This window comes from Passer domesticus, chromosome 3 (genome assembly GCF_036417665.1).
Source record: "Passer domesticus isolate bPasDom1 chromosome 3, bPasDom1.hap1, whole genome shotgun sequence".
Classification (NCBI taxonomy): domain Eukaryota; kingdom Metazoa; phylum Chordata; class Aves; order Passeriformes; family Passeridae; genus Passer; species Passer domesticus.
The window spans coordinates 16,495,414-16,522,341 of record NC_087476.1 but is presented as its reverse complement, the minus strand read 5'-3'; the positions used below and the strand labels follow the sequence as shown (position 1 = coordinate 16,522,341).

General features: G+C 39.2%; 1 long non-coding RNA gene across 2 annotated transcripts in view; it reads right to left on the bottom strand.

The window, feature by feature from the left end:
* Window positions 1-26,928, bottom strand: part of LOC135296078 (uncharacterized) — a 154,571-nt gene that overhangs the window by 68,142 nt on the left and 59,501 nt on the right. For both annotated transcript variants that reach the window (XR_010358130.1, XR_010358129.1), the window contains exons 6-9: window positions 15,791-15,918; window positions 13,787-13,903; window positions 13,001-13,070; window positions 12,727-12,781 (exon numbers count right to left, since the gene is read on the bottom strand). This is a non-coding gene — a long non-coding RNA (uncharacterized LOC135296078). The remainder of the gene's footprint in view (window positions 1-12,726; window positions 12,782-13,000; window positions 13,071-13,786; window positions 13,904-15,790; window positions 15,919-26,928) is intronic.

Genomic DNA, 26,928 nt, shown 5'->3' with positions numbered 1-26,928 from the left:
ACATGTCACTGGAAAGCTTCTGGATGAGATGGGTATCAGTTCCTCCTCCAAATCTGTCATACATGAGATTTATTTGTGAGGACTTAACTGGTGGGAGTCTGCATTGCTATCACAGTAGCTACATGTTCTTCCAAGATGCTTTTGTCAGACATGCAGGGTCAAGGAGAGAAAAACTATTGGGCCCAAGAATTCCCTTGTGAAAGGCTATTTGTCTATGGCAGACAAATATTCTTTCCTTCTGCACATAAAAATGGACAGAATGGACTCTAAGTAGTCTGGAGGTTCTTTCATTAATTTTATTTATGCTGTCCTGTTATTGGTTTCTTAAGTGGTCCCTTTCATAAAGTATTCTTTTAACAGCAAGGACTGGACTTGGCAGAGCAAGCACTTAGTCCCTGCTGCTTTATGGACTTTACTGCCAAACCATAATGCCATTGATCTGTTAAATAAAGGCAAACTTTGAAAAGCAGTAGTACCACTTCCCCTTCACAGTAATTTTAAATGAAATGTACTTTTCATACAGCAATTTAATTTCAGTAGGACTAGCTCAGTAAGTAAGGTCAAGACCTTGTAAGAACTATAGAGGCTAATGTTGCTGATCTTGACAAATTAGGTAGAGTGTCATAGCATTACTCCATGTATTAGTTTAGGAGGTCAATAAAATCAAGAGATGGAGGGTTAGGGCATACTGTTAAAAGCAGTGTTCCTGTAGTTATATGTGTAATACAATGTTTGGAGACTTGAACATGCAATTTGGAAATGGGAAGGTACCAGCCTCTGTTTCTTTCTTGGACTGCAGTGTTTTATGTGGCCTTGAGGACCATCTGCCCTTACAATAGTCTTACCTATTCAATAGAGGTGCTGTGAGCATTAGCTAATGACTCCTAAGTGCTTTGAGCACATAAAGCCCTATGTCTCACAAATATATATATATATAATGAAATATAATTACATAGTTATTGGAAAAGTCCCTGATTGTCTCTCAGAAACAGCTGTCATGCAGCATTTACTATACATAGGGAGTGACACATAATGATGAAGTAGTTAAAATGATACTCTTGCTTCTAGACAGAGAATTTGCATTTTTGGAGAATTTTCTTGTTTCTTTTCAGGGATTGGCATAAGAAGATTTCAGAAATGCTAAAAATACCTTTTATATTAACTAGCTTTCCTTTTCTTTGGGCTAAGCACACAAAGGTACAAAAACAGCTTTGATAGCTTCTGAATAATGACACTAAGGTTAGAAAGTTGCAAATGATAGTAAGTTATATGAACCCATTCTATGTAGTAGTAGGGAACATTCATTACCAAAGAATTAATAAACTCTGAAATCATGACTATATAGATTGCCCTTGGGCACAACATATACCCATAGTATTTCACCCAATGACTTCTGCACAGACCCTATAATTCAAAAGTGCTACATCTTGTGTGAACTTGTCCAGATTAAGCATTCAATCACAGGACCTTGCTATGGTTTTTGGCTGCTAAATTAAAGATTCCCAATGTATTGGAAAACTGTTTCTTTGCTTGGGACTTTGAGACCATGATCAAGCCATCTCTTAACCTTCTATCAGATAATCTAAGTACGCTGATCTCCTCTAATCTCTCAATGTCAGGCAGCATTTTCAGACTTTCAATTGTTCTCACTCTTCTTTTCTGCAACCTTTCAACTTTGCCTTAATCCTTCATAAGTAAGGATATTCAGCAGAAGGATTACAGGATTCTTGGATAGAAACTCATGGGAAACACCCATAACTCTGAGCACCAATGATGAGAATAGTATTTAAAATCAGTGGCCATCGGTTTTTTGCATGGCCCCAGATAAGTCAGGCTGGGAGGCTGCTCTTATGATGGAAATGGAAGAATTCTCTTGACCCAGTGGCTGGAAGTGAGAAAAAGCAAAAACTTTTAGAGCCAGAGCCACTAGAACTTAGTCTTCATGAGGAGAATTTATATTTTTGGGATTTTTTTCCAGTCTGAATTAGAACCAGACAATTTTTTAAAGCTCAGAAATGTCTATGAAATTGATACAGTTTTCCTCAACAATTTTATCAAAGAAACTGGCTTTTTTTCATTCTTTATTGACTGCATCCCATGACAGCATAAGCAAGATCTGTGACTGGGAAAATATCTCTTTAAACTTTTCAGATTTTTTGCTAAATCAAGTGGATTTCTATTACAGTCAAATATTAGCAGACCAAACTCCAATGACAGGGCAATTAATGGATGAGAACACATATATATTATACAACATGGTTATGAAGTATCCTGAGTATTTGAAATTCAGTTAACCCAAAACCAGCTTGGTGATTTAGACTATAGAACATTATCACACCTAATTTATGGATGTGTGGTCTCGCCAAAATTGTATTGTTGCACCAAATTGAAATTACTGGTATGAACATAGAAAAAGAAAACAGAAAAAAGTTTTGTTGAGAGATATCTGAGTACAGGTGATCAAGGGTTCCCTTCCTGGTAGTTCTGGCTTCCTGATAGATAAAATCAACAAATAGCCATTAATAGGTTAAAAATAGAGTGAATAACTGAGATGATTAATGCTGTTATTATCCTTATTCTCTGCTGTGTAATCTGTAAACTGTTGCTCTAGGCTAATTCGTCATTGCCCTAATGCTTGTTTACTTGTTAGTGGAATGTGCATATAAATTGCTCCTAAAAGAGAATAATGCATTGGTGTAAATCTGGTCACATGATGCTCAACAACAATGAATGGGGGTTTGGGTTTCTATTCTTTCTCTCTTCTTCCTACTCCTCTTGTCAGAGCCCACTGTGCATGCTGGATCCCCAAAGGGATTTGGCAGTAACTGTGTCATTCTAATGCCATGCCCTCCACTGTGAGTGAAGAGTCAGGTGAGATGCTGAAAAGACCCATTAGGTATCCGTCATTCTGCTGGCATCTTCCTCTCCTTAACTACCTATCCTGCTCCATCCCTGAGAACCAATGCAGAAAACCCAGCCCAAATCTTATACAGCAGAATGTGTTCTGTCAGTTTAAATTAGTCCTCTGTAAACCAGACAGTTCTGTAAGCAACAGAGCAATCACCCAGCACTTGCAGTGATTTCTCTAAGGGAAGAAAAGTAAACAACAATAAAAACAATGCAGGTGTATAGGTCTTCTCCAAAAAAGTAGCAAGTCTTGTTATGTCCATTGCATCCTCAGCAGCATGGAATGTCTGGGGCAACAAATGCTGACTTAAAAATACAGTGGTGTATTGTGTGTCTGTGCACTTAAACACAGCTCTAGGAGAGTTCAAGGTCCCACCTGAGGAAAAGCTGGCTTGGGGTCTTGGCCAAGGTCAGCCTGCACTCAGAGGAAAGCCTAAGAGGCTTCTTTTCCCGGTGGGAGCATAATCAACTTTAAAACTCTTAATTTCAGACAGAAGCTCTAACACCCATTCTGCTTTTTATATGCCAGAGACCAGGATAAAGGACAGGAAAAGAAAACTTCTGTTTCCTTTGTTTTTAATATATTTCTGTTTATCTCTTTGTTGTATCATTTTGTGAGGCAGTTTCAAAGCTTTGTAGGCAGGCTGAATATTAACCATCCACTGTGATTCTCTCAGTCACTCCTGGCACAGGTTAATCCCTGTATCATAGGCTGCCACCAGTTTGCTAAGCAGCTTAAAAGGACATGTTATAACTTTGACAATGACCTGCTAATGGTTTTACATTTCTCAGAAGTATTATGAGCTATCTTTGTCATTTTTATCTTCTAATGAGATCAATAAATTTAGGAAGCAGACATAGATGGTGCAAACTGCAATGCCACAGCCAAGGACGTGGCGTGTATAACTGTTAAACTATAAATAATAATGCAGGAACTATAATCAAACCTTGACTTTTTATGGAGGAAAATCAAGTTGCAAGTGCCACAGCATTAAAAAAATCTCCACATTTTTTAGGAAAAATGTAACCCTTTATTTCTTCTTTTATATCACACCATATAAATTCTTTAATGAAAAGCTTCACACTGACATGTATGTTTCACTTACAATTTTTTTTCCCAGTGGTAAATAGCAGTTCTTGAGGTTTGAGCCCTCTCTCTCCATCTTTGATGACTCTCCATGAAATAAACATGTCAGGTTACAATTTTTGTGAAGCTGCACAGCAGATCTTACTGTTTCTTATACATGTAACATTAGCTCTCCTTCTTCCTTCCAAACAACTATGAAAAGTTCCAGGCTTTAAAAAGGCAGAGATTGCAGGTTGCTTTCAGGGCACAGGGCCACAGCTTTGGGTGCACCTGTTAACACCACACCTTGGGGCTGGGATCCTGGGCCATCTCTAAGCAGCGTGCATGCCACAAAGACTCCTGTGCAGAGTCCAAATGGTCCCCAGGCACACAAACAATTCTCAATATGTTTGCAAAAGGGGTACTTGCACACAACACCTGAATGGCCTGGGAGCAAGGTACCTTTACCTTCCTCTGAGCTTTACACCTGTGGTTATCCTCTCCAGTGCTTATCTGGCCCAAACAAACATGAAAATAAATTCAGTGACCCTAAGACCCACATTTGATTTCACTGTGTCTGCAGGTTCTGTTGGATGAATCAGAAGTTTAAAGTCAAGCAGCTGAACCACTATATGTTTCTCCAGTCAGTAACTACGTGCACTGGAAGATACAAACTGCATGGCTAAAAAGGTCTCTGGGAACTTATGCCTTCAGGTATAAGAGTCCCAGGAAGAGAAACACCACGGTATAAGACAGCTAAATATTTAAATGGTCCTCATTTCTGCAGCATGCAAGTACTTTTCATGCAATGGTTGTACTAAAGACAGAAAAAGGAAAGTACTATTTTACAATAAATCAACTGGCTACAGCTTCACATACAAATAAAATAGAGTTTGCATTTCTCAGAGCAGGAGTCTGCTTAACCTACTATAGTTTATAATTCTACCAAACTCAATGTGAAAAATACATTGTGGCAAACCATTACACACCCTGCCTGTCTATTGTGTACAGAAGATTCATTATATTTAATACGGTTTGGATCTGTGTGCTAGTCAGATATAAAAATTCTTTGACAATTAAATTTGATGACTGATTTTTGCCTTGTACAGTAATGATATCTTTAAAGAGATTACCCTTGACAATATTGAGGAGATATTCCAGTAGAGCACAGGTACTCTTCCCCATTCTTAGGCACAAAGCAAACTGTGCTGCCTGATTACAGAGCCTTACTCTGGAACACTACTGCAACAGTGTGATAGTGTTAAATGTGGAACGAGATTCATACCAGCTGAATACGTGTCTATAAACAAAGAGAGGGCTACCTACTCATCCAAGTACCCCAGGAACACATGGCTCGACTTGAAAAAGGTTTTCCTATTGCAAAATAGAATGGTTTGGATTTTTTTTAGCAAATTATCACAGGCAATGAAAATTAAAGCACTGAGCACCTTTGAAGCACCAGCAGTTCCTGACTCAGTGCATTGCATTGTTGTGATGTCAGAAAGAGCCCCAGGAATGCTTTCAGCAGCACTGCTGCCGTGCTGCTCTAAGTGCTTACTGCTGACCCTGGCTCAGATGAGCCCTAGATACATTTGAGCAGAAAATGCATTACAGAAACTAGAGACTGGGGAAGGGAGAAAAACAAGTCTCCTGTTATCAAATGTCTTTCAAATAACTTCACAAACAAAGAACATTTTTTCTGCCAGCTCTAAAAAATATTCCTTCTGATTTGAATGACAAAACTAGATTATGTTTTCTCTTAGGTGTTCATGGTGCCTAAATTTGACATGGGTTCCCAAATTACTGGTTTTTGCCTAAGAAAAAGCACAGAGTTCAACACACACATTATCCCTCAAGCATATGTGAGCAAGACTAATGCAAAGATACCTGTGCAATATTTAATATAGGATTTATTTCTCCAGCATTCTGCTCTTCACCTGTTCCAAAAGAAGGTAAATAAGGGCTCCAAAATGGAAATTCTGGTTCCAGCTCTGTACCCTCCCTCACCAGATGCAGCGGCAAAATCTCTTTGATGTCAATAAAAAGAAAATAAACTGCACTGTTTGTTGGGAAGTTCGTGTTGCTGTATTCCAGATACTGTGAAAACCCACCTGGCCTTTTGTGGAGGGTTTCTCTCCTTTTTTATTTGCCAGCAAAAAACAGATCTTTCAGACCCTCCCTTCACAGTGGGATGGGTGAAAATCATGTGGTGTGTCTCCAGCAGGATCAGAGCACAAATCACCTCACCTATTTCTGATTGTTTATAAAGTAGGTGTTTGTGCCTGATGCAGCAGGCTAGACTCCAGTCATTAGAGAAGAGCAGAGGCTCCACTAATCTGAAATCAGATGTCAGCCTCAGGGTGACACCAACCATGCCCCAGCAGTGCTTATGTCTCTCCAAGGACTGCATAGTATGCCTAGAAAATGAGCTTAGATTTTGAGCAGTCACAGTGCACTCATCTATGGTCTACCATGTTCTCCACCAATTTATCTTCCATTTTCATGGACATTATTGCTGAAGCCTTGGTTTTCTTGCATCTTTACTATTTCTAGCCACGGTTTTATTAAATTTTGATATTATCTCTATCCAGCTTCCATAATCCATTCAGCTTCCACTTTGCCTGGAACTACACACTTTTTGAGACATCCCTCTAAAAAGGTAGTTGGTAGTGATTAACCTTACATGTCAGCTTGGAATCTAATAAAATTTGATGAGTGCACCATGTCTCAAAATCCTGAAATGTCAGTGAAAATCATTACATTCTGTATGCAGATGAGTAGGCCAGTGGGAGAAACGCACTACAACCTGTCTCCATATCACATCCAGCTTGTCTCTAGCATTTGCAGAGGATGTTAAATCCTAAGGTGAGAATCACCAAGCTGATACTAGGAGACATTCAAAGAGCTGAGTGAAACGACATCTAGTTTTTATGTAATAGTCTGCAGGAGTAGAGGAGCTGTGAGAGACAGAGCCTCTGGATATTTCTATACCAAAACAGATCCAGGAAACTGATAGCAAGGAGATAGAAAGGATTAAAAGGTTTTACAGCTATTACCTTCTGCTGCTTTTCAACTTGTTTCCTGTATTTTATCTCAAAATATTTATCTAATTTCTAATAAGAATGCTGTCCTTGTTAAATATATGTATTTTAATCAATTACTTGCTGAAAAGGCTATGGGATGATGTAAACCAGAAGCAGAGTAGACAAGCAGTTCACTCACACTGTTGGAGCATCCTTGGTACATGGAGGTTTATAACATGTGAACATTTAACATTTCAACACAAAGATAAGAATTTATGTTTGATTTATGTTTTACAATTGCTTAGACCATTACATATGCACTTTCTGGCTTCACAGAAGACAAGCTAAATACAAAGGCTCAATATTATTACAATGGATGGAAACTTAATGTCCACTGAAGCCATTGACCTAATTAAATATATAGAGCTACCTAAATGTATTAACAAAGGTCTACTTTTGAAAATGATATTGCAATGCCTATTGGAGAATATAAAACATGCTCCCACACACACATGGAGTATCAGTGACACTGATGGATGAGTATTAGCATTTCAATGATGAAATCAGGAGACATGAGTGAACACCACCTGATACTGTAAATAAGCGTGATTCAGAGAGAGGAGGAATAATTTTCTATCTACAGTCTAATCATGACCCTTCCTGACCTGAAAAGACCACTTTCCTTAGTGATTAGATCAGAGTTAATCCCACTGTGGCATGCACCCAGGTGTGTTGAACTGAGCTGAAGTGGTTATGTGACAAATGCTGAATTTTTAATATTCAAAAGCAGGACCAGGCATATCTTGCAAACTAAACTCAATTTGGGCACAGCAAGAATCCATTATTTTTAACTCTTTTAACCAACCACACCTGAATTTTATGCAGCATATTTTAATACCTTATCAAGTGTTCCAATTTACTGGGTTTTCTATAAATATTATTCATTACTAGTACTGCTTTGTGATCTTTAAAACTCTTTTTTCAAGAAGATGTACGTGGTGCTTTATGTATCTAGACAATCAGAACACTATTGGGCTGGCAAGTACACAGCATTTTGCTGATAAAGGCACTGCAATGGTAATTCACAGTCCCAAGCCAAGCCCTCCAAAGAGCAAACACCATGGTCACAATACAACTATTGCTGTTACCTAAACTTACTTCATACAGAAGTACATTTCATCTCGATACAGTTATCCATCCCCACCAACTCAGCTACACAATTTTCAGCTGCCTGGTTTGGGACTTTTTTAAATTCATGCACAAAAATAATCTATGATCCCCAGCAGTAATCGACTTCAGCACCTGAAATGTTTATCCTTAAAGCATGAAGTAGAAAAGAATTAACCACATGCTGTAACAGAGTGAACAGAGCAACCTTCTCCTCAATTCAGGAGGACTGTGCTCTCAAGCAAACATAAAAAAGGCATCTTTTAAGTCTCAGATCTCAGCCAGACAAGATATCAACTAGAATCTGCAGTAATATCTGCAATTTAAAAAAGGTCCAAGGTTCATCAGACAGAGTACCCAGGCTCTAAAATCAAGGATAAGGACAACGGTAGAAAATTGTTGCAGTATCTTGATCCTCCAGCTGACTGATCCCACAGATGTGTGAGTGGGTTGCAGATCCTGAATTCCTCCCTTCCCTGCACTGATCCACGGGGACACGGACCTGCCTTCTGCCACGTGCAGAATCTGTAAGCCTGGTGCTGGCTGCAGGCCAGGCATTCGTATTCCCACACAGAATCATGGATTCATTAAGGTTGGAAAAGACCTCCAAGACCATCAAGCCCAACCTTTGTCCAAACACCACCAAGCCAACTAAACCACAGTACTAAGTCCAGTCATTTCTTGATAATTTCCAGGGACAATGACTCCAACACCTCCCTCGGCAATCTCCAGTGGTTGACCTCCCTTTCAGTGAAAAAATTCCTCTTGATGTCCAACCTGAACCTCCACTGGCACAGCTTGAGGCTATCTTTGATATTTATTAGCATTTATTCATTAAGATGCTTCAGATGTAAATACATGGCTATCTCAATGGGATTTTGTACACCCCTATTCTACCCAAAACATTTAAAAGTAGTAAATGCTCCTTGAAGAGGCTCACTCATTCTGCATTCAGGTGATGAGAACAATTTTCAATAAGTGGTCATGAAGGGGTTTTATTTTAAATGTCACTGTACACTGGCACAAGACAAATCAATTTTGATGAAGCATCTGCAATATATCTTTTCTTAGGGTCAGATTTGAGAGACACAACCTCATCTGAGATGAATTAATAATACCTTTTTAAAGTACAGAAATTTCCCCTAATTTTGCACTAGCCATCAATTTGGTTTCAATATTACACTTTGTAACTGGATGGATCCAGTGATGGGTCCACTGCCAGGAAAGAAGTGAAGCAAGTAGACACTGACTTGTGGTGCACTTCTGCACACCAATAAAAACACTGAGCAATGGCAAGCTGAAATTTAAGGTACCTAAAAAAGTATGCTAAAGTACCATTATTGTCACTATAGTTCAGGCTTGCTAGGCACAGTATTTCATACCATAAATATTTTTCTGTCATATCAATGTGAAAAGAAAGCTAAGTCCAGAAATATTGATGATGTCTGGGGAGGAAGCACTTCTCGCTCCATACCTGAACACTGCTACTGACCTTTCCTGTTGCTCTGCATCCTTAGAACTACTCTGAATTGTTTATCAAAATCACAAACAAGGAACAAGTCAATTACACTCTTAGAGCATAAAGCTCTGAGCCTTGATTACATGTGCAGGAGGAATATTTACTTTTTAATCAGGGTTGACTGTGGGGTGTGGAGGTAAGGCTATTTTGAAGATTAATTAGTTAATATTTGTACATTGCTTTGAAGATGTGAGATACTAAGTATTTTTATGGCACCCAGCTAATGGTCTTAACTCTTTCAGCAATACTAATGTCAAGGCCTTAAAAAGGCCCATCTGAGTTGTTTTTATATAAACCTTTGGAGGCTGTATCCATAAAATGCAAAAACAGAATTTTCAGGTTTGGTCCCAAACCCTCTTCCATTTCTGCCAAATCCTGCCAGCAAATGATACGTTTTGAAAACATCAGAAGAAAAGGTGGGCAGTGGGATAAGAGACTTTTATGTCCTTCTGATTCAGCATTAGGGCTTAGCAGAGGTGACTGGCTTACATGTTACAAACGTGGTACATCTGTTCTCATGACAGCCTACTGATAAAAACTATGAGCCTCCATCTTCATTTTGTAGATGAGGTGCTCTGAAAACCTTAGGTTTTTGAAAATTTGGACCTTTCTCTTATCCAGGTGGCTAAAACCCACAGTGGGATTTAGGTGTATAAGTATTTTCTGGATCTCAGCCTGTGTGACTTGCACAAGGTCAAGCACAGATCATACCTATACTATAAAGAGAGAAAAAAGTTCCAGGGCTCTTTAACCACTGCTTCCTTCCTCCTTTCCTATAACAGACAGATGAGCTCCCATGTTTTGCATTAGGATAGTCATTTAAAAAAAAAAAAAAAAGAGTTAAGGAGTTTAGCTTTATTTAGTCTCATCAAAAGTCAAATCCATGCAGAGGATCTGAGGTCGTGAGAAGACATAAACACAATTCCTTTCTTAGGCAAGAACAGAATGTAAAATCACAGGGGATATTCAAACCTTGGGATGCACCAACTGCATCCCTTTTGTATACCCCACAGCAGCTGGCCAGAGCACAGCATCAAACCCCAGGAGGAAAATGGCTATTCTGACAGACACAATACTGGTGTGCATCTGCCACTGTGAGAAGGGGAGATTATGAAAGCAGGAAAAACAATACAGGTGGCACACTGTGCCAGTCTGATATTCCAAGATCCATCCTCACGAAAGTTAAGAGGTCTCTTGGCATATGGCTTCAGTTGAGACCCTGGGTAAAATAAAACCCCAAGGTCTCCAGCTGAAAATACAAATGACAAATAAAGAGAAATTTCTGGAGGAGAGAGAATGGAGTGAGCCACCATGCATATAACTGGCATTTAAAATCAGAAAACAAATGGGAATCTTGTTATCATCAATTATGACAAAACATAATGTCACATAAAAGCTCAAAAATGTAAGAGACAAGGTCCTTTGACTAAATATGCTCTAGCTACATCCAGCACAAATTGCACAGGCTGGAAAACTAAGCAGATTCTTACAGGATCAGGTATTATGTGAAGTGTTCAGGATTTGGGTTAATGAATACAGCGTTCTCCAGATGTTCCATCATTGTTCCAGAGTGGGAGGAAAACTGGCTGCAGACCAAATCAAATTTTTATACTCCTCTTAGATAGTGCCAGACACTAAGATTTCACCAATATAACATCTGAGGCACAGAGACAACGCATCATGGTTGGATAACCCTATATTCAATCCATTTTGCTGAAGACAGGACAAATAAACGAAGAATCAGAACATTCAATGAGTCATATCAAAGGTATAAATTGAAAGTCAACACTTGTACTGCATATAATCTAGCTGAAAACGAATTTATAGTCTGGCATTTCCCATTTAAACATTGCTGCTGCTTCTTGCAGATATACTCCAAATGCTAACTTTAAACACTGCCAGTCCTTTCGAGCTGGGCTTTCTGTTTACTTTATAAAATTTTTAGGATACACATCCTTCTCCAGAGTAATGGAGAGTTTGAGAAAATAAAGTAATTGCTAAAAATGTCTAGTTTGCTTAGAAAAAGTGCACCATGTAGTGCTTACTAAGGAGCTAAAAATCAGCTTAATTTTTTTAAACATTTCATTCTTTTTTTTGTTTATAGAGTTAAACAAGAAAGTTTCTGGGATATGCAGAAACAGAGATCACTAGAGACAAAAAATGGCAGTGAGCATAGCACTCTAGAAATATCTAAGAGGTGATGACAGGAATAAAGAGTCGACATCTACACTGGCCAACAGAAACCCACCACAAGAAATAAACCAAGCTTTGCAAAAAATACAGAGAAATTAATAATCATTTTCAAGTGCATTTTGAGTGCCTAGCTGATCCACATGCTGAGCAATAGGAAAACAGATATCAGGGAAAAGGGTGTACTTGGACAATGAGCTGCAGTTTTGAGGCTTAAAAGCAGACTGAGGATGAGGTCTGCGACTGCAAAGCTAAGATCCAGTTCAGTTACATTAATCTGATTTGGCCACTTGCACTTAAACTGATCACTTAGCCTAAAGGATTGAAGGGGTGTGTGGGTGTGGGTGTGTGTGTGTGCTTGCTTCTGGGAACACATCCATATGACCTAAACACCTGCACAGATGTTTTTTACACCCTCTGAAAGCAGGTCAGCAGTGAGCATTCACTGGGCATGAAACAACATTAAACTATAAAACATTCCCTGCTGGTGCTGGTGAGGATTTCAGTTTTGTGCTACAAGCAAGTATCTGGGAGTACTGTAGATATATTCACTATGAGTATTTTATGTGCTGCTTCACAGGGGGCCTTTCTCTACTGGCACACATCTGGGGGTCATACAACAGGAGAGAAAACAAAAAGGGAAGAAGAAGATGCCATTGCACTGCTGCCCAAGAATAGATCCTGGCTGTGGTCCTCTTAAAGCCCAAGGGCTGTACCAGGGGTGCATTAAAAACTTCTGTGGCTTCAGGGACACAGCAGAACCTGGAGGCAGGAAGCTGCTGCACCACAGTGCATAGGTAGATGAGACAGGATGTGTAGGACAGCTGACTGAACACCACATGTGGAGCACTTACCAAATTTATCTTGTGCTAAGCCTAGGGCTGCGTCTTCTCCAGATTCAGCAACAGCCTGGATCAGGGCAGTAAGAACTAAAATATAGTCATACCATTGAGAATTCATGGAAACGTATCTTCTTTGACTACACAAATACTGAAATTCATACAGAACATAGTGTTTGGATGATATTCCCTTATATCAACCAAACCTAACCAAACAAAACAAAATAAAACAAATTTACAGAAACCCACACAAAATGTTTAAAGTCTAAGGAGACCAAGAAATTCTCACCTTCATTTCAAACCTTTCACTTCTCCAGTTACAGAAACATGTCATGTAAGTAAAACAGTATTGACTGTTTCTAAAAAAGAAAAAAAATTTGCATAATACAAAGTCATAGTTTCACAAAGCCTATTTTTATGTGTGTAACAATGTAGCAAGATGATAAAAAAGGTGCTGTAGACATAGAAATTCAGATTTCAGGTCTTGTTGACCTGTAGGTGAAAATTTTGAACTGTATGTTTTCATCTGGAGAATATCTTGCCTTTTAAGTGTGCTTAAAGCATGCTCTTTTTTGCCCGCATTTGCCTAAATAGATCTTGAATTTCCATTTAGCTCTAGGTTGTTGGTTTATTTCTTTTTGAGTAATTATTTACAAATTACACTTCTTGAGAGTAAACTATCCAATGAGTTACACTCCCCTCTCTTCAAATGTATGTGATAGATCTAATTAGTTTTCTGTAAAACTACAAACAACCTTTTAAATAATGACAATCATTAGAAAACATTAGGGTCTGTCACTTATAATCTTTGCCAACTGCTGATAACATTTTATTACTGCTTAGAAAGGTTGATTAAAGCTTGTAATAGATTTAGTGAGGGTGAAAGATTAACAAAAAGGTATTTATGATAGAGACACTAAAACATAATATGTTCTCAGTAAACACTTGAAAAAAAGCATCCCTGTGACATTTATAGAGGTTGCTCAAGATATAGTTTTTCATCTGCACAGTGAAACCGATAACAAGTTCCTACATGCTGGGGAAAAAAAGACAGAAAGGAAGAGGAACACATTACCTTTGCATGTCTCATGTCAAAGCGAGTGAGAAAGTGCTCTTCAAAAATAAACCATCTGAAACCTCTGAAGGAGCTTCTGGGACTGCTCTTCAACCATTTGGACAAACTTCTTTCAAACTACAGCAATAAAATTAAAAACCATGCTGGATAAGAAGATAGTGTCCAAGGGGTATATCTGGCCTTAGCCTCAGCCCAACCTCCCACAGCCCAGCATGGGGTGACAGACCCTGGTGGGGCCGGGCACTGCAGAGCACAGCAACTGAATGCAGCCCACCTGGCACTCTGTGACAGGCTGGCAAGGTGGACATCCAGGTTTTCCTCCTGCTCATCATTCACTGGGAGAAAGTGCTGCCAACAACAGCCCCACATGTTTCAGTGTGGAGAGGTTACTAAGGATGAAGAGAACTGCAAGAGCATTTGGAAGTAACCACATCCCTCACCAGCACTGATCTGGTGAGAGATCCTGTCCTCCTCTGGACGTGCCAGCCTTGCAGTGCATGGCAAAGGTTCCGAGTGGCTGGTGCCTCAGGTGAGAACATGCATTCCTGTGGCATATTACAGTCTCCTTTAAACATCTGGTCACTTATCCAGTCATAGGGGCTACTTGCAGGTACTAATTTAGTGGGTGGCGGGATCAGCTTGCTCCTCACTCCAGAACAGCCTCTGCTGAGGTCAGCGTGAAGGATCTGATGGTGCAGATGAGGAGCAGGTGCCCAAACTCAGCAATTACAACCCCAGGCCAAAGATGTGAATCTCACGGCAGAGAGCTTCAGTTGTCCTAGCTCAGTCCTGACCTTCAGCTGCCTGCCCTGCCTCTCTCTACATCCCTAGTCAGGGAGGTGGAGCAGGAGAGTTCATCTGGTTTCCACAAGCCTGCAGCTGACCTTTGTGAAATAAACAGAGGTCCAGTCCAATAAGATGTGAGTCACAGCATGCTGAGCACCCACAGTCAGACAGCAGGGAGCAGGACAAGATACCAGGAGTGAGCTGGAGCAGGCATTGGGAGGACTAACTGGTTCAGACTACCCACCTTAAGGCAATACAGCAGGACTAGATGACCTGGCAAGGTCTTTTCTGACCTGATTCTGTAACACCCTCCATAAATAATCTGGTTTTTTGAAAGCAATGGGCCAATATTTAACAGCACTCCACAACTGACTATCTGACACCACAAAAATCATTTACCAGCAGTAAATGACCAGCCGGATCACACTCAAAACCAAACACATTTAAAAATAAAAACAATTTCTGTGCTGTGCATGTCTTGACACGTCTATAGCCAAATATACGTACACAGTCTGCAAACACATTAATATGCTGCTCATCAGAGAGGTCAAACTGTGGTGAAGCAGAATGAGCTTGTGGTTAATCTGAGCAGAGAGCCACTATCTACAGCCTGTGAAAATGTTAGTACATTAAAGCACTGCAAAGTGGATGACAGATTATAGAACCTGCGAATGCAAGTTAACCTGCCCCAAACCATTCCTCAAATGCACTACACAGGCAGCACTCATTTCAGGGATTACTCACAGCTTTCATGTTGAAAAGTGGAAAATTATTTTTAATGTCAAGTGATGGTCAAAGCTAGGCTGTTAGTTACACCAGAAAATGCAAACCCAAACCTGCCTCAGGTTTAACTGTATCCTACTTTGTTACAGCCAACACACAGAGTCAAACACAACTTCTGAGATTAGGTTATATAGTGACACTTTTTTCCCCTCATTCTTTCATATGTTGGAAATTAATAAAGCCTTGAAAAATTATTTCCAGGCTATATAAAGATACACAAAGAGCAATAAATGTAAACAAAAATCTCATGTTTATGTGTTGATGTAGTGACTCAGAATAAACATGACAGCTTTACCTGAGAAGTTAGAGTCTGAAAACAAATGTCTTATGTTTGGTAACAGGCACAGAAGATTTTTTAAAGAAACACCAAAAATAAACTTAGCAACATACTTTACAACTCCCACAGGTAAGCCTCATTCACCCAGGCAGACTCACCAAAGTCAAGAAAAAACCAGAATCCTTTAATGCTGGGGGCTGAGCATCTCCTTCAGGCCTGTATTCCACATGTTGCCACTTGAAACCTGTCCCTACAGGGCCAACCTGTTCAGACAGAAGTCATTGTCCTGAAAACAATAACAAATTAGTTCAGCAAAGTTCAGCTAGCATAGTGAGAATGCTAGAGAATAAACCCACAGAGCCCACATAGGAAAGAAAGAGACTGGGATAAGCACAGTTATTTATTTCCAGCTTTTATACACTGGACACCAGCTCAGACAGGATGTGACATATAACACTATGGCAAGGACTTGAACCTCATCAGGGAGTGCTGTCAGCCTCCTCTATCTGTTTGGTAATTCTCTTCTGACCTCTGTGACACCTGAATTCCTTGTGTATGATCCAGAAAGATGATTTTCTACCAGGGTAACAAGGAAGAAAAGGGGATTGTGAAAGACACTGCTAACCCTGGGTTGTGGTAATGGAAAGTTAATTCCACACAGTCTAAACCATTTTGGAGTAGACAATGGATAGAGTACTTCCACCTGGCAGAAATCCCAGCTCAACTATGACAAACCTCCTCATGGAAGAGATAGAGGGACATTTTTAAAGCTAGGTATTATGAGTAACATACACTTAATCAAAGCATATATAAAAGATCAGAAGAACTATGAAAGCCACGAAAGTTTCCATACTGTCAGTGTCTGAACAAAGCTAAATATCCTGAGTTGTAGTTCATCAGATGCAAAAGCATAAGATTAGCAGAGACATCTGGATAGGCTGGATTTAGTAGGATGTCTGGCCCCAACCTCAGATAGAAGCAATACTTCAAATTTTGCCTCCCAGTTAGAAGGTACCACAACACAAATTCACATCAAAAACATTGGTTTTTTGACTTGATTCAATAAAACTATAATGGAAAGGAATTTTCCCCTTACATTTAAAACCAAAGGTTAGCAAGCCAAAGGTTAAACTATGAGTTGTTTAATCAAGACTCTTTGCTCTTCTGTGCCAAAGCATTATTTCCTTCTATCTTGGAACACAGCTGCATAGGCAGAGCTATGGCTTGTGCTAACCACAATCAGAGAAATGGCATCCTGTCTCTTTTTTTTTAATACTACAGTCATTTTAGGAAAATATGCTGAAATAAATACATTAGAGAAGCAACAGAATAATTGCCCTTCCCCAGGCTGTGAACTCTAATTTTTGACCCTTCTAGCAATGACCCATCATTGCTTTACACCTCAAGTATCACACATTCACCTATTCACTAATGGTGTATCTCAAGCTGAGGAAAAGAAGCTATTACTTGGTTCTCTGTGTGTTATATCTGGTGGGTCTGATTAGAAAATAAATTACTCTTTGTGTTATATCTGGTGGATTTTGTTAGAAAGCAAATTAAACCTTAATTCTCAACATTTTACTGGCTAAATGGCCAGATGATTATTTTATCCTTCACTGAGTTCAGTTTAGCATCTTTTGAGGTCAGTGAGAGTTTTTTCACTGAATGTTGAAATATATCATAATGAATCAATAATTAATTAGAGTTGTTTGATAGATGTGACCTCTGTTATGTTCCACAGATATTAAGAGCATTTTTTCCTATGTTACTCACTTTCATTTTTTCCTACTGCCCTGTGTGGACACTCTCTGATTGTAGCCAAATTTCCAGCAGAATTTTTTTTCTGTTTAATGAAAGTGATCATTCTTCTACAGAGATTTCCTTTCTCTTGGTGGCATCTTAGCTGTCGACAAAGTCAGTGTTCTTTGAGGAGTCAGGGCCCCACACCTGCTACCCTTAGGGTGGGAATAAGCTTCCTAAAGGAATCATTGCTGGAGGTGATGGGACAAGCCCTGGATGGTAAAACTCCTTCATTCCCAGCCTAGGGAGTCCCCTGCCACTTCTGGGCCCATTCCTTATGGTGCCCTTGAATCATCATCTCTCAGTGTTACCATTCATCTTCTTCCACTTCTGCTTGAAATGTCAATAAGCTGAAAAAAATTGGTGGCCCTATTAAGTTTCTTGAGGAAAAATCATTTAATTTGAAACATTAACTCGTTATTACTATCTTTCTCTGAGTTCCTTCAATTTCATGAGTTAAAAGTACATAACTTTAGTTCTTGACCTTGAAGGAAATCTGATCCATCAGCAGAAATTTTATCTATCTCCCTCTTGCACACACATAGTACAGAAGCATATTGGTCAGAAAACAACAGAAGAATGCATATGCCTATCAAATATGCTCTGGCTTGCAGGAACTACCTATAGTAGTAGAAATATCTTTCTATATACAAGAGCCAGAGCTCTTCAAGGAAAGCTAGAGCATGTCAACTGCTTTTTCTGTGCTCCCCCAAAACCCTGGAAAGTAACACAAAACTTGAGGTTCAACGTACTTTTTGTCCCCCTGTTTGTGCACAAGACCCCCTGCCTTGTGCTGATCAACAAAATATTTTACATTAGTATAGTTTTCCTACTTTAACTGTCTCACATATCAATTTCTGTTGATATGGGAGATCATGAGGACTTTGATGTTACTACATTGTGCCTATATACCAGTTTTCAGAATAGGGCTTTTATGCTAGCCAACATTAGAAATCATCCTCTGCACAAGCCAAGTCAAAAGCAAGGAAAAATACTTATTTATAAAATCCAAAATAAGCAACAGAGCTGTAGAGGTTTTTTTTAATATATGGCTAGCAAAAAGGAAAGAAAACTTTCTCTAAAATCAAGTCCAGGAGGCCCACCATCATCTCTTTCCTTCTTGTCTCACTTTGTATCTAACTGCCAAATAATATCTAAACCACATCTGACCCACAGGGACAGTGTCTCAGAGCTGCTGTACACCCTCCATCATGAATATATATATATATTCACAGAAGGGAACTTGCGACCAAGGGAGGCTAACTTATAACTTTGTACTCCTTCTTGGAGTTTTGCACAAAGGTTCATTCAAATTCATCTCCCCTCCTTCATTCAGGTGTTGGCTTCAATGTCATCTCCCTGGATTATTTACTGGCCTAACATTTTCAAATGCAAATCTCCCTTCAATAGGCCAGGTGCAAATATCTCTTATCCTTTACTGAGCTATTAGTAAATCATTAATCCACAGAGGAGCAAAACACTCCCACTTATCAAGACAAATCTCAGTGTGAAGCTTTTCCAGGCTCCAAATTTCTTACTTCAAATCAGCATACAGATAGACAATCACAGCTGATGCTAACATTAAAGCATGATCTTTGCTTTTAGGGTAGAGGTCTGTGGAATGATTAATGCACTCCCGCTTCTCCCTGAATGTTACCATGAGCCTGATGTGACGTGGCCACCAGGCCTGGAACAAAAGCAGAAAGAGTCCTTTTTGTCAAGTGTGAAAAGGACAAGCATTTAATAGTTCTTCAGAGTTTTAGGCTACAGGAATCTGCATCATCTGCAACAGAGAATCTGAATAGATGTATTCTTCCAGCAGATCTGACATATATTTATTAATACAACATGAAAAAAGGAGGAAAAGCCACAGCAGAATCTATGCCTAAGAATGTCTTAAGCCTGAGGAACTCCAAGTCACCTTATAAAAAATTCCAGAAAGTCAGAGGGGCTGCTGACCCTCGGACAGGCCGAGAGCAGAGCTCCTGCCTGCAGCTGACCCCGAGCAGGTGTACTGAGCATCAAAATCCAGCCCCGCTCAGCTGGGCCCGCATGGGCACCTCAGCCCCCGCACACCACCCGGCCCCGCTCCAGTGACCTGAAACCAGACCCTGCACCAAGGCACGCTGAGTGTGGCACCGCGGCGCTGAGTCACTCTGTTTGGGGCTGCCCCCGCGTTTAAAAACATTGTGGTTATTGATCTAAAGATTCATGACTCACAGGCTCAATATAGCGCTGGGTTTAAAAGACTGCTTTGTTCTTGGAAGTGACACATATGGGCTCCTCAGGGCAGCAACCCTCCTCTGCGACACCTGCTTCCTCACAAGAAACTCCACAAGGAGCTGAAGAGATGCCCAAAAATTAAGTAACAGGGGAAGTGGGTTGTGCAGCTATCACTCCATCCATACACTCTTTTCTAGCATGCAAGGCTCGGATGTGGCAACATTATCCATTCGTGGTGCATCACAGAGGATTACCAGAATGTCTCTTCACACTTCCCAGGAGATGAAACTCAGATCTCCAGGACCATAAGGGATCATTCACTATGCGAAACTGTCTAATTGAACAGCTTTAAACCAAAAGAAGAAATCAAATTGTACTCTATACAGCTAAAAAAGTGATCTTGACCTAAAGAAGCACTCTCTAAAGCCATAGAAATAATTAGGGGCCAAACTTCAAGGATCTCATCAAATTCATATATGGAAGCAGCAGCAGCTGCGAGTGACCATGTTCAGAAAATACAAGAGCGTACTCTTTCTTTGTGCTCTAGCATACTTTCTTTGCCTGGGGAAATTCATTTTGAATGTGTGATGTCTCTTTGAATTAACTGGCACGAGTTTTGTAATCAAGCACTGTTGAGCCAACAGGAAGACAAGGACTTATGGTATTTTAGTATGGAATACACACAAAAAAAGCAAAAAAAATTGGCCCAATATGCTGTAAAAGACCACAATACACGCATTCATTCATGCAAAAATTAAGTATATAATCACATGATGAGCAAAGGACTTCATATGATGGTATACAAATTTAAAACACATACAACCCTATTTAAATAAACTGCACACTCTGCTAGATTCCAAAAAAGATGAAGTTACAGTAATTGTCACTTTCAGTTTTATATAATTTTCCAAATAAAAATGTGAGAGTTGCCATTAACTAGTACTGACAATGCACATACAGTACACACATTTGTCAATTTCATTAACCTTCCAAATTAGGTATTCACGGGGAGCTAATGGCAGCATAACACATCATTACAATATTCAATGCAATTTCATGGATATTATGTATAGGGAGAAATTTTAGGCTCTCTTGTTCTTACAGCTGTTAGAAAATATTATACTTTGCAAATATCACATTAGTGATCGGCAAATGCTAAATAGCAGAATCTAAATAGCTTGAATTATGTCCCACTCTCCCGCCTCTCCTCATTGGGAATGGGGGTTGCCTCTATTTGTGTCGTACTTGGCCATAAGTAAGAAGTGCAAATCATCTGCCTGGACTTTCCACCCTCCTCACCACTGCTATTACAGCTTCCACAGCCCAAATTAGGATCCACGAGATTTGCTCGTAATTTATCCATTAACTTTCTTGATGACCTTGGGCAAATCACTTAATTTCTTGCATCTGCAACAATTTCTTCTTCACAGGGCACAGTGCAGATAAACTCTATTATGGATCATGAAGGTCTGAAGTGCTGGTGGGAGGTTAATTTCCTCCTCATAATTCATAAGGGAGTTTTACTACAATGGGAAGAGGAGGTCTTCCAGCTGGAAATGAGAGTGGGAAGGCATTGGATATGAGAAGTAGAATGTGGCAGGTGTTGGAATAAGAAGAAAACAACAGATAATTTAATTATCTAAATTAAGGTTTATTTGGTGACAAGGTGGGGGAAGGTGAGTGCCTCTTCAGAAGACAAGCAAAATGAAAGGATCTTAAGTAAAAGGAATATTCTTAGGGAGTCAGAACGTGCAAGAAAGTAACTTTGTGGCACACAAAACAGACAGATGGGTCATAGGACTGTACATCTCAAAAAATAACATGTTCTTACCATCAGCAAAGGAATATGAAAGGAAAAGATTGTCCTACAAGGCCAGAAGTGGACATGAATGACAAAAGCCACATTTTTTAGCTTTGATGCCCTTTAAATAGTTTTCTTTTCTAGACCTCTTTGAATTCCTCAAACCAGTCATATTTGAATAAAGTCAGCAGGACTGAACCTCATGGAAATTGTTCTATCTTGAGCAGAAAATCCTTGATTCTCAGACTTTTACCTCTTTTGAATTAGAAAGTGTTTAGAAAACAAATAAGGCATAGGAAATTCTCAATATTTTTCCTTCTGATCAGCATTAGAGTGTTTAAAAAATAAAAACCATCAGCAGTTATGGCAAAATAAATGTACACCCATGTGTAATGTAGGAAAACAACAAATTCCCATGCAAACCATCCCTGACAAAAATGGTCAAGGTTACCCAAAGCAATTTTAATTGGGATTTACCTCTGCTTGATGCTGATTTCCCTGCAGACCCTACATAGAGCTTAATATAAGACCCGTTTACCTTGTCAAACAGGACTAGAGCTAAATGCCCCTAGAGACTTCCTTACCAAAGGAAAGTGGAGTTCTCCATAGGTGGCAGCATGGTGGGCAGCATTAGCACAGTGCTTCTAACCCCATTGGCTAAGTTGCATCTTAAAATATCTGAGGTTCTCTATTAATGGGAAATAATTTGGATGGACCAGCTTCACAACAGCCAACTCATGTTAATTTGAATCACTTTGGTTTGCTTTTCTCACTGTTGCTCTCACTGCCAAGGGCTGTCAAAACACATTGTCCTGCTTTCAGAAAAGAGCCACATACTGTGTCATGGAGAGATACAAAACACAGCTGATAAAACTGCACAGCAGAGTTCAGCTGTCTTCCCAGTCTATGTATTTAAATAGCATTCTCCTATAGAAGTGAAGCAGTTTGTACATTAATTTGTCTTTCTTCCCCTCCATATGGAGCACCTGCTTCACTTAGCCACCTCATTTTGTATTTAGTTTTTTTTCTTTTAGTTCATTTTTCCATTTTGAAGACTTGAGTACCAGAAAAGTGAGCTTTTAGCCTTCTTCCTCTCAGAAGAGTTAAAGTTATCCAATCAGTTCTGGGGGTTTAAAAAGTGCTATGTTGGCAGACTTTCATTGCTCACTGTCTCAACTTCCTATTGTAACATACAAAAAAAATATACAACAAGATGGGTGATTCTGCATCATATAATATGTAGAAAAAAACAAAGTAATGTTCCAGCTTCTTTAAATTTGGACCAGCACAAAACTGTCTGATAACTAGGAAAAAAAAATTAAAATAGCAAACTATATAAAAATAGCAAAATGAATAGCAACATTTTTTTCTTATAGTTGGAGATTTACCACAGCAAAAAAAAAGAGCAATCTTTGACATAGGAGAGAAGGAATATTTTTAATAAGGTGCTGTGCCAATTTGGCTTGTTATTCCTATGCAGAAAGTATCCTGGTGTCCTTTAAATTTAAAAAAAAAAAAAAAAAAAAAAAAAAAAAAAAAAAAAAAAACCAAAAAAACAAGTTCAAGCCGGACAGAAGTGCCAGCAAATGTTATAAGCCAGTGGATAGTGGGTGGGTGGTGTGAAAACGTTTCATAACTGCTAACAGCAACCCTGTTGTGAACCAAACAGCTGTGCACAGAACACAGGTGTGCTGCACAACAAGGGCTATTCATGCCTTCCCACAGGGCGCTGGCCAGGTTTGCAGAGCCACAGCTGACCACATAAAGCATCGGGGATGGAAAAGGCTGGGAGTGAAATGTCCACTACAAGTGTAAACACCAACGCCACACAGGCACACGCACACACACACGTATATTTTTAGCACGTTTTGCTCACTGCTGTAATGAAAAGAAGCAAGGAAAGCCTATTCTACTGTGGGAAGTAGAGAATATAATGTCATAGGAAGTTAATAGGAATGTTATGTGCATGAAAAAAATAGGCAAATAAAACAGAATTGGGTTACGGCACAAGCCAAAATATTCATAATTTAACTGAACATGTTGTTCCAATAAATTCTTTCCTCAATGTATCAAAGACATTTGTAATTATAGAAAATGTAGGAGATATTCCAAATAATGCTAACATAGGGGTTACATATTCTCTTTCCTTCTACAAAACTTCTAAGAGAGAATACAAATTTCAGGAAAGTAAAATATTATGGTTAAAAATTAAAACCATTTCCCTTTCATATGCTCTGCAAAAAGTGTTTTTGCAGCTTTTCTTCCACAAATATCAGTGCAGTAAAAGGTTGGGGGTGGGGGGGGGGGGTGGTTGGGGTTTTTTCCTTTTTTTTTTTAACAGGATTTTTAGGAAATGGTGTAAAAAAGAATTCAAGTGAAAAAGGAACAATAATCAGGAACCCTTGAATTCTAATTCTGGATTTAGAAATCCTGCATTGGGCATTTCACTTCAACACACAAGTAAATATTATGATTCAGTTGCAAAAGGTAGAATACCTCTGTGTAGATGCAAAGGACTGCCTGCCCAAGCATATTTTCTCTATCTATTGTACCTATTTTGAAAAGGTAATTATTTGTTAAAAACAGTGTCTCCAGATACAATTTTTGTAGCATGATACACATAAGGAATGAATACTTTCCAGTTGTAGGTACAGGAAAGCCACCTCTCAGGAAAAAAGCATGGCAATGAAAATGCAGCATACTATAACTGTGATGCTGACTAATATCTCTACACTTAAAATTCTCACTCGCCAGTTCAAGGTGAAATGCCAGACAACACCAGCTTTGACACAGCAAAGCCCTCTCTGATTCCTACCACTGCTGGTATTCCTGGCTTCATTTCTGCTTTCAAAACAGACTACAAGTTATTGAGACTGAACAGGGTTGATGTGTCAGCTAATAAAGTGACTCTATGATACAAATATGATGCACCTATAATAAAGCGAGTAAGTGACCCCGTAAACATAGAAAATCTTCTAATTCTCCAAGTACCCTTTTGCATGAACACAGTGAAGAACCTTAGCTCCTCTTTCACATGATAGCCCCATTTCAAAGACATTTAAATATTGAGCCAAAAATCCTGTTTGTTGCAGATGCAGGACCTCAGCACAACTGTCAGAGATTAACAAGAGCAGCATCAGAGATAGGTTCACCGGGTGGCTGGAGCCACACATCTTTGGCTCCCGGCAGCGGAGCCTAGATATGTATCTGCCCAACGCTCGGAGTGTGGCTGTACCACCCATGAGCAGCAGCTGGTGGTCAGCCTCCTGAACCACAGGTCTGAAAATAGCACACACGAGCCCTGCTCTTTGTGCATTATGGCCACTATCTAGGGTAAACTGAACATCCTCTCTCACCAACTACAAAGGTCTAGAGAAACGCTTTTATCACATTGTTATTTTTGCTTTCTTCTAAGATGGCCCCAGCTGTCACAGGAAAATGGGTCCCAAGATCAACCATGATCAGCAATTTGCATGTGCAGTTTTTGATGCTGTTTGAAAAGCTGATTTAAAATCCAGTGTTTGACACCATTAAAATACTTGCAACAGAAAAATGGCCTGCAGGTCTTCACTCATCCAGAGAGCACCAGCAGCTGTGCTCCAGCGGGACACGCATTTCTCATTAGTCACAATTTTGCCCATAAACCTTAAGAAATGGAGCCATCTCAGGAAACCAGACTGTAGTTCACATTCTACCTCTATTAAGTCCCTGGCCTCTCTGCCAAGCTGGTGGAAAGTGCCTGATCTGATCACCCAGATTTGGGCTGAGATTCCCAATTTCTCACCTCTAATCCAAGAAACATTTAACATATTCAGCCAGAGGAGTTCGTTCTGCTTCTTCTCACTGTTATTCCTACATGAGTCTACTGATGTTGCAGGTATTTAGTCACACTTTCTTGTCTATAAAATATGCTGTAGAAATTTAAGTAGTACTAAGGCAAAAATAGTGTAAAGATTGGCTAGCAGCTTGTAATTAGGAACATTTCATTCGTCACAGCTTACTTAGAAGTGATTTACACTTGCCTCAAAATGTTGAGCAAACCTGAAGCACATGCTCACAAATTTCTCAAATTCCTTTTGGAAAACTCCCCATAACTGACAAACCCAGCTTCTTTCCAAAAGTACCAGAATTTAATGTCTAAAAACTGAATTATATCTATCGCTCTTGCAGCACTGCTGTAAGCCAGCATCCTGTATTTAAAGAGTCACTGAGCAAATTACAGGACCATTGGATCTCCTGTCTTTCAGTAAGTGCTGGTCTGTACTGGAACCAACATATTTGGCTTATATAATTGTTAAAAGGATAAACACCCTGAGAAAGGTTTTAAAAAACTGGAGGATCTGAGGTTCTGGACCGTCATATTTGTCAAAAAACTGGTTAAGCAATGGCACTGGCTCTCCACTTATTCAACTGCTGCAGGTTTACTCTAGGTATGCTTAAGCAAAAGCAAGACCAATTCCAGCCCAAGCAAGCCTAACACCTTTAAAAGAAAAACTTCACACTGACATTCTCATATTAAACCTTCCAATCAGTCTTACAGAAACCCTTTTTTTTATGCTTTTTCATGTGGAAATGACTGACTTGCTGTTCTTTTGTGTGATAATTTAGCTAAGCAACAATTATTGCTTTGTGTCCTCAGCTGTGGAAAGGACAGAGTTGAGTTACTTGAGTTCATTCCCTTTCCTCTCTATTTGGAATTATAAATTATATATTTTTGTCTTTATAAGAAATTTGCAACCAGAAATAAATCAAACTCATCTGAATATTTACCTCACCTAAATATTACTGTAGAAATTAAATTTCTAATCTCAAACAGAGATAGAACTTTGCACTCAGATTTTTTTCTTCAAAATTGTTATGTTTCTCAAATCCACATCAAATATTACCCTTCAGTTTCTTAGAGAGATCTGTAAATAAGGGTTAAGAACAAAATATGAACAGAACAACTGCTGTGTAAAGGAAAGATAAAGCATGTAAAAAATAAAATCCTCGTTCATAAGATCCTTTTATTCAAGAACTGTGATTTTATAAAGTTCTTAGAATAAACTTCCAGATAAATTAAATAATGGATTAATATAAATTACACAAGTTATCTTTACAACAATAGATTAGTATAGTATTAAGTCACACATAGTATCTTCTCTTTATTTATTTCAGTGGTGAGCCCAGTAGCACTGGCATAGCTAATGCCACTACAAAAATTCAAAGCCCAGTGAAGCCTTCCATGCACAAATCACACTAATCACTTCTTAGAAACAGATTACCTTCAAATGAGAAAATGTGAAGAAATTGCACCAACTGCAGCAAACAAAAACCCACTAGTTATTTAAAGAAAATTGCACACAGCAATGTTGCCAAGATGTTACAGTGTCTCCATCACAGCTGGAGGTGCATGGCTTCTGTAGGCTTGGGCAATTCACATTTCAGATTCTTTTCCCACTGCCCACATGTTTAATTTTATTCAAAAGCAAG